The 15,783-nt window shown below is 35.3% G+C and overlaps 1 protein-coding gene and 1 pseudogene across 1 annotated transcript in view; both read right to left on the reverse strand.

Annotated features, from left to right (window-relative positions):
* Positions 1-15,783, reverse strand: part of NRG1 (neuregulin 1) — a 955,597-nt gene that overhangs the window by 410,212 nt on the left and 529,602 nt on the right. The gene's annotated exons all lie outside the window — the stretch shown is intronic.
* On the reverse strand, positions 238-1,148 carry LOC120589043 (myeloid leukemia factor 1-like; annotated as a pseudogene).

Consider the following 15,783-nt stretch of genomic DNA (forward strand, 5'->3'; position numbering starts at 1 on the left):
CTAAATAATTTTAACCTTTGTTAATATGACTCTAGTGCAGTGTTACTAAAATTGAGACTATTTTTTTACATTTCACTTTCTTATAACTAATTATATGAGATTGAACTAGTTCTACATTCAATCTTGAATATGTAAAAGAATATAGAGGTAATATGAAAAAAACTGGAAAAACAAAGAGTTTGATAGAATGTTTACCAACTTTATCATATTGTTGAAAATTAAAGTCTTATTCCTAAAGTCGCAATAATATAAAGCTAGTACCTGCAAGAAAATTGAGATATTAGAAGAAAGTTAAGTCTAGTATTGACTTAATAACAAGAGGTTAGTCTTATGTGTATTACTCAGCACCATTACTTTCTCTGTTTAAACAACCAAAACTAAACATATTAAATGAAAGGCTATTTATTTCTTGTTGATTTTCACTGGTGATCCTTTGATGTTGTGTTTGTCCACAGAAACATTTGATGGTCTTCTATGTTCAATGGCTGGGCTTTGATGAGGTTTCTTCTTTCTTTTAAGTTCTTGGAATCCTGAATTCTCAGAACCAACACTTCGTATCTTAGTGTTTTCTAGATTGCACCATGTCCCTATGGTCTGTACTTCAAAACCTTATTTTGCCATTCGTCATCAAAATCATGAGCATCACTTTCATTAATACTGATGAATTCCTGATTGACCTCTTCATCTCCAGTCTTGTTCTTTGACTTTTTAATGACATAAGCTTGGTTGTGAAGATGATGACCAACAGCTACTTTTTCTAGTCCATCGTCAGAATCTCTCAATGCTCTCCGAGTTTCCTTTATTCCTCCTAGAGCCTGGCAGGTTTGGGTTGAGGCCTGGAAAACCTTTGATGGTTCATCTCGTACTTTGGATTAAATTATAACTGAGGGAGAACTAAATGAATGTCCATTTGGATCCACTGAAAGGTGATCAGTTTCTTTTGCATATATACTGTTTTACATATTTAACATCATTCAGTCCATTGCCTGAAAAGGGTCGACATCTGTACAAGTCAAGAAATTTTCACCATCATCACATCCTGTATGATTATGACCTCTTCCTCTCCCATCAGAGATGCTGAGAAAGTTTCTTCCAAAAGCTTCAGAAAAACTTATCATCTATTGCATATTTTCTCAAAGTGCAATAAAAGAATCTCAGTCTCAATGTGGCCTCTTCTTTATACTTTTAGTAATAGAAGTTCTGTCCAGCTAGTCCTCAGTGGTTCTCCAGATTGATTGTTCTATAATTTAGTTGTAATTTTAATGCACTCATGGAAGGAGGCAAGCACAGCATTTACTTACTTTGTCATCATGAACAGAACTCTTAACAGGCATGTTTAATAAATATGTGGGAAAGGAAGGAAGAAGAGAAGGAAAGAAGGAAGAAAGAGAAGGAGGGAGGAAAAGAGGGAGAGAGGGAAGAAAGATAAATTAATATGTGAATTTTTTTTAAGTTTCTCAAGTAATTGGATAATGAATATGGTTCTGTGAGCTAAGTCAGTCTCCAAGTCTTGTAGACTATTTAATCAAACATGTAGTTTAGATCTGTCGTTTAGGTGATATTCTAATGCTACCATGCCCTGGCTATGTCTTACTCCCCGCTGGCTTGAAGACTTTAGGGCATAGCACAGGGCTGGTCAAATCACAAACCCCAAAAAGACTTGTTGGATGGATGATTGATCCCTAGTATCACAAACTAAAATTCAAGATACAATGTGTGTAGAAACTGCAGCAGGGAATCCTTGGGGAGCCCTGAAATAGTGTTAAAGATTGACCTCTAATGAACTACTCTGTAAAGTTTCTGTTAACTAAAAACCTTTCTAACAATCCCCGTACCACAATTAAGTGTAAATGCACACACACACACACCCATGTACATATAGACACACACACACCCACACACACACGCACACACAAAAGGGGAGAAGAGCAGAGGTGATCAGCATCTTGAAAGTTTGAATTTATCTTTGATACCCAGAATCTGAGGAAATAAAAAAATAAAGCAATTCAACATGAATCATTACTATCCACACAGTGTCCATAGATATCATTGGGAAACAAATCTATTTTCCAAGACTGATAATTGCTGTTACTTTTAGGAGGCTGGACGCAGTTTAACTGAGTCCTTTGCTTAGGGTCTCACAAGGTTGCAATCAAGGTATTAGGGCTGCAGTCTCATTTGAGGCTCAGCTAGGGAAGGATCTGCTTCCAGGGTCATTCATTCCTACTGTGGGCAGAATTCACTCCTTTGCTGGCTCTCATCTGGAGGCTGTCCTCTATTAATGAAGTCACTCATAGTTCTTAGCCATGTACAGTTCTCCAACATAGCCAACTGTTTCCTCAAAGTAAGTAAAGAAAGAAAAGACTCCGGCCAGACGCACCCTAAAATTTAATGTAATATAATCAAGTAATCGCACACATGTAACTACATGTATCTGGACTATATTGTAGTATTCTATCAGGAAGAAACAACTCAAACTCCCTGCTTCCCTTCAAGTGGTAGTTCTCACTCGAGAGAATGAACACCAAGCATCAGAGATCATAGGGACAGTTTTCAGAGCCTGTCCACCACAGTAAGCAAGGATCTTGAGCTGTCCCCTCCAAAATACCTCAGTAATAGTCTTCATGTTTTTCTATGAAACCGTTATGCAAAGAGAAGTGTGACACGATTAAAGGATGAACATTAGCCCCATTTTAGGAAATTAGGAAAAAAATAAGCAGAATTATCCATAAACAAAATTATTTGAATTATCCATAAACAAACGCTGAACAAAACCCAAAACAGATTGTCGCAATACATATTTCTTATGTAATCCTGTGCAACATGGATTGAGGGGATTCTTGACCTTTTATGATAATGGGTGACATAAAAGCTGCACTTGGCCTTCATTTAGAATAAGATGTTTGGACGAATTTTTTGGGGGAGTATCATTTTTATTCTTAATCATATTTGATATACCATGTTCCTCTAATGAAAGATCAGTTTTTTCTTTGCATTTGGTAAATGAGAGCTTATTTTGAAAGGCACAACTACATCTAAGCCTAGAGGGAAAGCTTATTATTTCAATTGCCATATCTTTGGTGGCATTAAATAGCTCACTTCTCCAAAGAGCAATGAATTTTGAGCTCTCATAGCCATGCTCAAACCACACTATCCTTTTCAATGGGATCACAAAATGTAGCTTACAGACTATTTTTGGGGACACAACTTTTACATCTCTGTATATTGAGAAGAATGTCTTTTCAAGAATTACTATTCTCTCCCTAATTTTGGGCTAGAATGTTATGCTGTGATGGTCTTCAGATCTATAGATATACTAGTTTTTTTTTTTAACAATAAGATCTTATCTAGCTAAAACACTATCATGTTTGCACGTTCTAGAAAGCACTTAACCGTAATGCTTCTTACTACTTTTTATTTACTCGGGTTGACAGCCTTTTCTGTTTTAGACAGAGTCTTTCTTCCATGTTCCTCTCCCCAAACCTGGGGAGCCATCTTCCCTAAACCATCCAAACTACATCCGTGAATATTTTAAGAGAATCAAAAGTCAGGATAAATCATCATGGGCTCTATCCTTTCGACAATTTGAGACTAACCTGTTAGATATTGCATTAACTCTTCTCAGACCTCATTTACAAAAAGCTTACTGCAAGAGCTTACATGCTAACTTAGGGACCAGAAAGTAACTTCACTTCCAAAAAGTAAGCATTCCCTCCTGTCACTGGTGGGACTAATCTTTTTGGTTATTAGTTTCATATTTTATAAAGTTTTCAAATCAAAACCCAAGGACCTCTTTCTATTCCTAAACAGCAGTGCATGCCATTGTCTTTGTGAAACTATCATTTACACATTGTTCAGACTTTCCTTCTAAAAGGTTACATATAGACTTATACGGATGAGATATTAGTGTTTCTTTTATGCTGAGACATTTTAACAGTACCTTACATTTTATTTTAAAAGATCATTGAAGTTACTAAATGTGGCTTTGATAAAGCTGATTAGCTAATGTTCATTGATGACAATTCTAGTAGTCAGAGGGAGAAAAAAATCCCTCATTGTCACACGGTAGTGCAGACATATATTTTTCAAGAATCTATTAGCAAAAGGATTTGTTCTTTTGACCACCAGATTCTCTTATCCTGTATTTCCCCTAACCTTTTCCTTTGCAAGTCTGGGCAGCCTTCAAGGCCCCATTCATATGACACTTTCTCCGTGAAATCTTTCCAAATTTCACCATTCAGCATCCTTCCTTTTTTCGCGATCTTAAAATATTATTTTGGAACCACTATTAGAGCATTCATTTCATCCTCATTCACATCACACTCTGTTTTTTTATGTCTTTTCCAAGTGAACTGTAAGTCCAGTGACAAAAGCATCAGCTTATGTTTTCTCTGTTTTACCACAGTGCATTGCAAGTTGTGTACAATAATTATCCAAATAAGAAACATCTCTCCGGTTTTTATTATTATGGAATGTTGTGCGGTGTCGACAAAACAAAACAAATTGGTTTATATTTTACAGCAACTATAAATCTTGTAGTCAATCAGGTTTCCCCTCTTTGCTTTGCTTTCTAGGAAGCTTGATTTACATTTAGGCCTTCCTCCAGAATTTGAGGGCCTAGGTTTCTGTGTACTTATCTTTCTTCTGCCTTTAATGTTTTCTTTCCTTTTTTTAAATTTTTATTTTTAACTCATTTTCCTTCAAATAAATTCAGTTAGTTACATTAACTTTACATGTATGTATTTTCGTGACTACTTTAAATCAACTGTGGAATGGCACCCAGTATTTAAAAATAAACACGTAATCAGATACCTAATCAATTGTTACTGAATTAAATTTAAGGCATTTATCAGACAAATTCTTTTTATGCAAGAATTATTCTGTGGCTGTACTAACTTCAGAAAAATAGTAATTAGTAAAAGATGCCAACCTTTGAAAATAAAAAATAAACTTATTATCTATATGAATTTTTTTTTTACCACAATAGTTCATTATTACTAGAATGATGGATAACAGGCGGGCAAGTAGGGTTCTATTGTTGGTTTTAAATTCTGTTTTCTTATGTAAAATGTGTGTGTGTGTGTGTGTGTGTGTGTGTGTGTGTGTGTGTGGCAGGGAGTGGGGGATTGTTTAAAGATCTCTAAATCCTCCTCCACTTCTAACATTATGGGATTCTTAAACACCCTTGGCTCTTCTCTTCTCTCCATCTATGTTGACATAGCCATAGATCAAGGAGGAGGTCTGAAAGTTGAAATAAATCTTTCAGACCCTTAATTTTCTGTGTTAGTTTAGATTTCTAGACTGATGACGAATTAAGAAAGAGCTGCTTGGAGAATTTGACAGTGGGGATTTATATGTGGCCCACCATGATAATCTCAGGATTTTTTTGAAGCTTCATAGTCATGTGAGTATGTGGATGGGGGAAAAAATGAAAAACAGTGAATACATATTCAGAGAATAGAACATAAAAACAGCTTAATGATTTTAAGGACATCTTTTCCATTAATAACTAGTCATTTAACTTGAAAGCCTTAGGGAAAAAAAAAATTTGTTGAGAAAGACAAGGCAAGACAGATGGAGAAGAAACGATAAGAAATGAATGTCAGACAATGGTAGCTAGATGTGGGGCACCTGTAGTGAGAATGAAATTCTATCATAACTTCTTCTCTTACCTTCTCCCAGTTCCCCAAACTTCTTTGAATATACCCTATACCTAAGTACACATCCTGAGAATGCCAGAAAGGAAGGCCGTGTTCTATGGCGTTTAGTACATAGCTGTGAAGTACCTGTGATCTATTTATGAGCTGTGTGATCTTGAGTAGTTTCCTAATTGACTCAGATTATCGTCTGTAACACGAAGATAGTAACACTACTTATCTCATAGCATAGGGATGCTATAAGGATTACACACAATGAGATGATGCATTTACAATGTAGAGTGCAGTGTCCGTCATTCATTCATTTAGTCATTTAATACATACTTACTGAGCACCTACTTTGTGGCAAGTGCTAATCTAGATACTTGAATTATATTGGAATATATCTGTAAATAAAACAGATAAATATTCCTACCTATGTGAAGGCTCTGTTGTAAGTAGGCTCTGTAGCTAATTAACTGAACCAATTAACAAGTGGCTTAGGGGAGGGGGTGTCATGTACGAGCTTGATGTTCCTTAACATGGGACTGGGTGAAGAGAAGGAGTTGCAAAGAGATCTGTTGGGAAGGCCAAGGGCCTTCTTAGCTTAGCAAACTGTCTCATGTTTTGGCGTATGAAGGATTTGGTCAGCTTATTATTTGCATATTAACTAAGCTATTCATAAATATTGTTAAGTATTTTTTTTTATGATTAGAAGGAAAAACAATGCACAAAATAAAATAAATCATTTACAAAATAGGAAAGCTTACTAGTTTAGAACCCCAAATTCACATGACAAACATACTTTTTCCCCCATGTTTCAAAGTTGTTTCTCTGAAACTTACGGTAATATTCTTTGTAACGAGCTTTACAATCAAGGGTGTACAAGGGTGTATAAAATATTTGACAATATTTACTTTTTACAGAGTGAATTAAAAAAAAAAAACCCTACATACATTTTCAAAAGGAAACATGTCTTGTAGAAGAGATATAAAATGATGGATCTATAGTCAGGTGTTTATAGTTCTAGAGCTGCAATCAGCCACAGAACTGCTAGTACTTTATGGAAAACCCTGATAAATTCTACTTCTGATACTTGTTTTCACAACTTCAGCTGTTGTTTGGTCTCCTTTCTCTCTAAATGCAAGTCAGATTTCCTCTACATTCATTATACATAAAGAACTATTTAATTGGAGGTTGTGTTGAAAATTCTTAGTAAGAGGCAGTCCTAACTATACAAGAAACTAAGACAGACACAGGATTTAGTATTGTGTATGCCCAGTTTAGGGGTTTTGATAAATATTCTAATTTCCCAGGTGTTATGGGTTTTCAGAGTTACTACTATTTATTAAACAATACTATACCCTAAGACTTCCAAGTGTCAGGTGGTTAATGCTCACAGCAATCTTGCATGTTAGTAATAATAATTCTCCTCTGTTATAGATAGAGAAAAACTACAGAGGAGTTCTGTAACTTTCTCAAGTCCATAAGTCACAGAGCTACAGCTTGAACTCAAGCCATGTGGCTCCAAAGCTCAGGTTCAAGGTTGTATCTAAATGATGCTAAGGGCACTGTGGGCCTAGGGGCATGAAGCCCATTTTGTCCAGATAGGCTTAATAATAATGGTAAGGGAAATAATATTCCATGAGGGAAAGCTATTAAAACATTTAATATTCATCACAAATTATGACATGTATATATTTATACTCAGACATGTGTCCCAAGTTAGGAGATATAAAATCCAGAGTTCATTTTAGTTTCTGAAATGGAAATGTCTAAGTCAATCTTTTCTGGCCTTGACAGCCCAATACTGCAGAGGTTGTAAATGCACAGATTTGGTCCCCACTCCCAAGAGATTCCTATTCAGTAAATCTTGGGTGAGGAATAAGCGTGTGCATTTTACAAACATTCGTCAGATGAACCTGGTGTATAGTCAAAGTCGAAATGTAAAAACTTAAAGATATTTAATATTTAATGATAATTCAAACCTTGCCCACTTCATCAGCAGTGTCTATCTAAAAAGGCCAGAAAGAATAATCTCCATGTTGAATTAGTAGCCCTTCTATTTGCAATATTAGGTAAAGACACACACATACACATACAACACACACGGTGACACGAGCGTAGATAGAGGTCTTGTTTTAACACCATTCAAAATCATCATGTATCAGTGTAACGTGCTGTCCTGGGTTAGATCTAGGAATAGGAAAAGGTAATAGTGAAAAAACTAGTGAAATTCGAATAAAGTCTAAAGTTCCGTTAATAGTATTGTACTGATGTTGATTTCCTAGTTTTGACAAATGCACCATGCTTACGTAAAATTTTAACATTAGGGAAAGCTGGGTGAAGAGTATATGGGAACTCTGTGTGTTCTTTGCAACTTCAATGCGAATCTAAGATCATTTTAAAATAAAAATTTAAAAAAAAATTATATCTAGGTATAAAAATATTGAAGTGTTATTTCCATTTTCCGAGTTATGAAGTGTATCCTAAGGTGGCCGAAAGCATTAAGTTTCTTTCTTCCATAACCTGAATTGTTAGTGACAATGGAGAAGGCAGAGACGAGGCAGGAAATAAAGGTCAGGAGGGGCAGAAAGATAAGGAGAGCACCCAGGGTTGACAGAATCTGGGAGAACCCAGCCCGAGGCAGGTGCTGGAGGCCACATAAAGCTTCCCTGAATGATAGAGACGATGCTGATTCTTTGAGAGATTTTTCCCTTTGCTGACTGTTTTACACCGTATAGTAGCAAATGGTTGAATGATTCTGGTACGTAGCAAAAGATGCAGGGCAGGGCCCTGGCAGGACTGGGGGACTCAAGATCCGAGAGTTATTGAGAAAGATACTAACGGAGTAAAGTAGGTACATAAAGCCAATGCGAATTAATCGCAGAAATTAAGAGGGACTCATCTACGGTGCATTGAAGAAGGAGAACTGGGCTCTAGGAAGAAGTGGAGTGTCAGGAACAAAGGAACTGAGGACTGAGACATTTGGTACCTTGTTCTATGGGCTGCTCCTGCTCGGAAGTGAAGCGTGGAATTATTGGGACAGCAGGTACTTTCTCCAAAGCTGCATATTTTGTCTATGACTATTTGTTAAGTTAGCGAAATAAACTTCCGTTACAACTTATGGTTTCAAAGTTATCTAGGCTGTTACCTCAGTTTTTCTAAAAGACTTCTGCCTCAGAGAGATTTCCTTCTTCTCACCTCAAACTTTTCACTCGTGAGCTTCTCTCCCGGTGCACGTTTCATACTAAAACCAGCAATGTGAGGATATGTAGGTGTTTTAGCAATCCCATTTCCAGATGAACAAGTTCAGGCAGTTGAAAGTTACACACCCAGGTTTGGGAGGATGAGGGACAATAGTGTCCCAGTATCACTCATTTTATCAAGTTGGGGCAGAGAAGAACACATGAGTATAACATGTGTTACAACATGTTTGCAGCTTATGAACTATCTAATTACCCAGTTGAAAAGTCAATCGACAGCCAAGTCCCAGAACTTATAAAATAAAAGGAAAAGAAAAAGTAGTGAAAGAAACATAAGTCTTGTGTAAAGCTGATTACAAGAGGCTGATGAGAGGAGAGATATGTGAAAAAAAACCCTCACAGAAGTCCACATAAGTAGTTTGGAATGTTATTACATAAACTGCAACAAGAGTAAAACCTACAGGCTTTTACATTTGACAGAAATGAGAGTTTAGGGAAAAGGGAAGCTGAATTCATTTCCCTATCCTCTTATATTTCCCCAATGTTCAGATATCTAGTATTTGCTAGTCCTGCACTGATTTAAAAAAAAAAAAAATTGTATGTTTGTATTGTTTTGAGGGTGCTAATTGTGTGCTTCTCTTTTTAACTGCAAAACTCAAACTTATTTGGTTTTTGTCATTTGGTGGTTTCAACCTGGAAGGTGAGCCCCATGTCAGAGTGTCTGTGTTATCCATATTGAGGTTCGGGAGAAGGACCACTGGGACCACTAAACCTGTAACCCAGAGCAAAGTATTCTCAGATCTCTTACTCAAATTGGGTAACTAATAAGCTGTTGGGCTAACTTCCATTTCATTTTGCACTTGCATTTGGACATATATATTGCCCATTTTAAGCTTTCCTCTCTCAAGAGGTAGTAGATAAATATAGTGGTGAAGAAGCTGGACTCTGCAGCCAGACCTTCAGGCTTTGAATGTTAGCTCTACAGCTTGATAATTGTGTGATCTCAGCTTGTACTTGTTTGTATTCAGTTTTCTTGTCTGTAAAATGGGGATAAAGGCACTTATCTTGTAGGGTTGTAAGGATTAGACGAATTCATAAACACAAAGTGGATGGAATGGTCCCTGGCACATAACAATTACAATATAAGGATTAGTTATTATTCTTATTTATTGCAGGAGGATCAAATATTTTACTTTTCCCCCCAACTTTGGAATGTTATTTCAGAATGGGAGTGGAGGAGAGATGATAGACAAAGAGACTAAGTCAAATTCTCCCCTTGCCTTCATGCATAAATCCTCAAGGAAACCCACCCGTAGGAGGCAAGTGTGTATTAATGGAGATAAAATTTTGGCTCCATGTTTTAAAATGAAGTTTCTTCAGAGCTCGACACACTCATCATTTTGTTTCTTGGATTTCTCATTCTGTTTATATGTGTCCTATATTGGAAATCATAAACTGGGCTAGAGTTTTCAACACTTCTTGGACTATAGCTATTAAATCACTCTTTTGAATCAAATAACAGACAAAATATGGTTATACTTAACTCATGGTCATGGTTTTTGGCCTTAAAAAAGGGTGCCAAAATTCATTAAACTAATCTTTCTTCTAAATGACCCTAAACGTTACTATTTCTTATACAGTGGATTTCAGAGCTTGCTGTTAATTTTCAAATCGCTTTTAGAAGTGAGACAACAGACACTGGTCTCCGAGTCGGTGGTGGTGTGTGTTTCAGGATGTGTGGGTCTTCCTGCCCTCTTTTTTGTATTTAGAGCCAGATGTGAATCATCACTTCATGCAGGGATGGAGTGGAAATCAAAAATTATCTAGCTTATTCTAGACTTTCAGATTTCATAACATAGTAAAATAACAATTTTAAAAATTGGGGACTGACATCAAGTTGCCGAATTCATTTGTGAAGTAAAACAAATAAAATTATCATCTGCCATCACTATTTATTCATAAGAGACAGAAAACTTTAACACTTTGATATAACATAGTATAATAATATATTATTATACTATGTGTATATACATACATTCTCAGAAGGATCTTATCAAGAAGTGGAATATGAGAAGGAAAAAGTCTATATTTTTCAATGAAAGAAATTTGACAATTTTTTTCTCTATAAGAAGGCAAAAATTCATCTAGGTGGAAACTCTGCCTTTCTTTGTTTATCTCCAATTACCCAGAACTATTCTTAGACTCTAAAGAGCAGCCAATATTTGTTGAATAAATGAATGACTATACACGTCTGCAAACTACATTGTCATCATTTCTCCCAATTTTTCATTATAGCTTTATCTGATAAAACACCATCAGAGCCCAAACACAGTGCTGGAAACCACTGATCATTTAAAATATGACACATGTTATATGGAAAAAGACTGGAAAGCAACACATTTGTATTTTAAAAACTCTACAAAATAATAGTAGTAAAAATTTTGAAATGGTTGCTAAATTATTTTTATAGTGAAAAACGAGTAATTTAAAAAGATATTCTAGCCAGTGTACTCCAAACTGTGTTTTGCAATGCATTAATGGGAATCAATTTTAATGAGTCACTACCAGCTTTAAAAAATAACACAATAAAAGAGGATAGAAAATAACACTGTGTCATATATAGTAAAGTTTTGTGTTATGAAAGTCATTAAAGTACTCCTGGAGTTAAATAAACACACACTTAGGTAATAAAGAGCACATTTTGGACTGTGGATCTCAATGGCAAAAAGTTTGTGACCCACTTATGTAGACCTCTTCCTTACCTCTAGTCAAATACTAGCCCATCTCCAAAAGGTCTCACTCCATTGTTTTCCTGGAATGAAAGCCTAAAACCTTCCTTGCGATAATGCTGTATAATAAACTACTAAAATGCAGTGGAACTTAGATATTTCATGTCATATTTTTATGGAATCAGAAAGTAGAATAGTAAACGCAGTTTCACATAGCCTCGATAAAGAGGATTGTTTGAAACAGGTAAGAAAGAGAAGATAAAAGGCACTAAAGATGTTGAACTTTACCTGAGTCTTCTGCTGCTGGAAAACAGCAATTATTAAGAAATCTCTATAGCCTTTTGTGTTCCGACAAATGACTAACAGCAAAGGACGCACCTACCCTCATATATTAAGATAAGACCTATCGTATCTCCACCCTTTTTCATGACTAGTATAAGACTTATAGATGACTCCCTTGTTTACTTGCCTCTGTAAAATCCCAGGCCCCTTTCTCTTCCTTCAAGGCATTCATCGTTATTGAATATTCTCCCCATTGCAATAGTTTAAATAAAATAATCTCCTTAATTGTCTGGCGCATCTTGTCTTTAAGAGCTTGGTGCCATGACTTGGATAGACTGGCTCTTGCATTCAGATTCTTGTTCATTCTAGCCAAATAATGAGGCCTCTTGAGACCCACTTTGTTCTGTTTTTGGTCCAGGGACCCAATAAGGAGTCCGGCTCCTGGATCTGTGATATGGACTTTTGTCCATTGGTAGCAAGCCAAGGATTTGATTTTTACCTCTTTTGAGTTTTTATTTGTTTTTTGTTTTTTCTATGTATGTGTGTTAGCTTTTTTTTTTTTTTTTTTTTTTTTTTGGTTTTGTGATTTGACGATTTGGTGATCTCTATAAACGGATTAATGATTTATAAAGATTTTGTCATTCTTCGGTAAAAGTGATGAGAATTTGGTTTGTTACTCTTTCCTGTTTATCTATTTTGAGCTCAGATCAATTAAGATTCATACCCACAGGGAAATGAACAGCTCTTTCATATGGACCAGTGACTGTCTTTCTCTAATTCTCTAATTCTAATTCACTAATTCTGTGTTTATTCTTCACTCATGGCTTAAATTTTAGAGTTGAAATTAAACTCTCTCTGTCTCTGCTTCGACGTGTCTTAATTCAAAAAAGACTTTACCTCTCATTGTGTGAGTATGCAACACTTCCCTATCTCAGGTTAGCATTAGCAAATTATACTGTGAAATCTCTTAAAGAAGCTCTATTCTAATTGGCTTAGAAATAATCATTTACATAAAGTGATTATTTCTAAAATTTCCAAAAGTTAAGGCATTTAATATTAAATTGACTCACTTAATACTGGATTGATACTAAGTTGAGCTGATTAATGGATCTTCATTATATACCTAGATCATATCTAAGATAGAATACTATAGTTGATCACTAAGCATAATTTTAAGTGTATACACATTTTCTTTTTATTTATATGTGTTTACAGAGGCTAGATATGTTTGGGTCTGTTAATAAATGTATTCTTTTTTGCCACTTTGTAAAGTTGTACTATAAAGGACATGAACAGCTATTAAAAGTTGTGAGATGTGTATTCATGAGTTCTGTTAGTCTGCTACAAAATGCTGGTGTATGACAGTTCATAATTATCCATCTTCCTTTTTTCTCTTTCAAATAAAAGTTACTGCAGCTAAAAAAAATTATACTCGATATATATGAATGAGACTCAACTAGAATTAATTGTTGGTAGAGTGGGACAACTTTGTATGCAAGATTTGCAGGATGTGTTTTTGTTAAGGAAAAAAAAAAAGAATAACTTTCTCCTCAATGGCTACTTGTTAACATGGAGGACAAAACCTGAATAGATGCAGTCAGTTGCAGAAAGCATGGAAAAGAGACTTTATTTGTTGTAGTCAAGGCTGGCTAAGGTTTGATAGATTCATTTATAAGATTTTTCAGAAAGAGCTTTAGCATTAAATACTATATGATGGAAAGTAGAATTTATTTTTCTCTCTGTTAAAAAGACAAACTTTTCGTGGATTATTGTTCTACTCCAAGCAAGAGATTGTAAATGTTTTTCTTTACTTTCAGAGTAATCTGCCTAGAAGGCAAAAATTCTGTGTCTTAGAATAATTTCCTGTATTTTATGTTGACTTTATAACGTCTTTGATTATTTAAGAGAATGGTCTTCTTATTTTTGAAAAAGTTCAGATTCTTTGCAAGCATGTAACCATCCGTATTTACTTTCAAAATCTTTTACTGTAACTTTAGTTAAACAGGTAGCCAAGTATTATTTCTCAGGAATCTATGATCTTATCTTAATCAGGTGTTAAATTCTTCAGACAGCTGTAGATATTTTCCCCTCCCAAAACTGATTCCTAAGTAATATCTTTTGCATTTAAAACTGTCTTTGATATTTCCCAAAAGGTTCCTGGAACTCACAAAGAATTTGTTATTACACCTTGTAAAAAGAGAGATGCTACAAGCAATTAGGTTTATTTGATATGTTACTATTGATGAGTTGCATGGGAATCGTTGTCAAATCAGAAGCAATGCTTAGCCTTCCCTAGAATAAATCTATATGGGTAAAATGCCATTACTATTCAGAAATTGTATGCTATGTGGGAAGTTCCTAGAGAATTGTCAGTGTCTTTGCTACCTATAATACAATTCTATTTATTCAAGTCCTGGTGTTGCTTTGCCTGATATTAGACAAAGCTCTTGCAAATCAGCTACAGGTCAGAGCAACAAAGATTTGTCTCAGAGCCCCATGGAAAAGGCCTATGGCAGGTACTTTTGCTTTGGGGCAGAGCTTTCTGATGGCATTACTTCAACAACTTTGAAACCATACCAGTGAATTGAAGGAGGATTTCTAGAACCCTTGAGAAGTAGATGTATTTATGAGACTGCTAAGCCATGATGGAGCAGAATAAGAATTACATAGGACTGAGTGAACTGATAAGGGATGACTGTTGGTTCTGGAATATCGTTGATATTTTAATGGTCTATTTCTGGACATAGTGGACTTCTCTTTCTCTTAAGCTATCTGTAACTCTTGAAAATTCAGCAGTATATGCTTTTGTAAAGAAAAATAAAACATTTGTAAATGGTATCTTTTTCTTCATGCCTGACTGTTGCAGAATTCAGGAATTCTTATTGAGTGTTCTTATTTTCATGGCAATATAGTAATTTGAATAGATTCAATATGAATCTGTCTTCCTTGTTAGCAGGCACATGAAAAACAATGGCCTTGCCTGAAATGTTTATTTGTAGGTATGCAACAATGGCCTTGCCTGAAATGTTTATTTGAGAATAATACCTATTTAATCAGATATGACCAGACATATTTAAGGAACTAAGGGTCAACTATGGAGCCATGTTTATAGAGCCCTGTTGAAAAAACTGACCTAATTTCTAGCATACAGGGTTCCCAGCCTTACAGGTGAGTGTGGAAGGTCACTTTCTGGCAGGCCTAGGAAACCTGGAATATTTTGGGGATCTCTAGAAGAGAAGAGTTCACCCAAATTAATAGATACTACAGGTGAAATCTGTTGGTGAGTTCTTGGTTTAGCTTTCTACACTCAAGAGGCTTATAAAAATGCAATTTGAGATTCCTTATGAAAACTTCTAGAAGAAAAAAAATATAAGAAGCCCTATGTGGTAAATTATCATTCTTGCCACACCTTTGTAAATAACCAGACTAAATCAAATGATACTAGCCTTATTTCGTGATCAAAAATGATCTTTGAGACTATCTTTGATCAAAAAAGAGGTGACTATAGAAAGGAATTTTTTGTTTCCATAGAAAACTATAGCACACCATTTCCGTTTATCAGATTGCAGACATGTTTGTTTTCTTTGAACTCTTTTGAACCTTTTTATAAATTGCAGGTAACTGATGAATATGCAAACACTGACTTGTCTAAAGAGATTTAAATGACTTCCTTGTATCTGTGGAAAAACCGGTTTTGGTACCTACCTGTAAATTGAAGTGGATTCTGTTACTTTGACCAAATTATCAATCTTTACCAAATTTTCAAATATTCCAATTTCCTTCAATGTCTAGCTACAACTTTCCAAACTAACATTTCCAATTTTTCTCCCTTTCCTTGACTCAACATCACTAAGAAATAAAAGCTCATTGCCCAGATTCCTGTTGGAATTCTGTTTCCTTGCAACTGGCTTTTTCTCTAAGACCTGAGAA

The sequence above is a fragment of the Pteropus medius genome, unplaced genomic scaffold, assembly GCF_902729225.1.
Source record: "Pteropus medius unplaced genomic scaffold, Ma_sr-lr_union100, whole genome shotgun sequence".
NCBI classification, from domain to species: Eukaryota; Metazoa; Chordata; class Mammalia; order Chiroptera; family Pteropodidae; genus Pteropus; species Pteropus medius.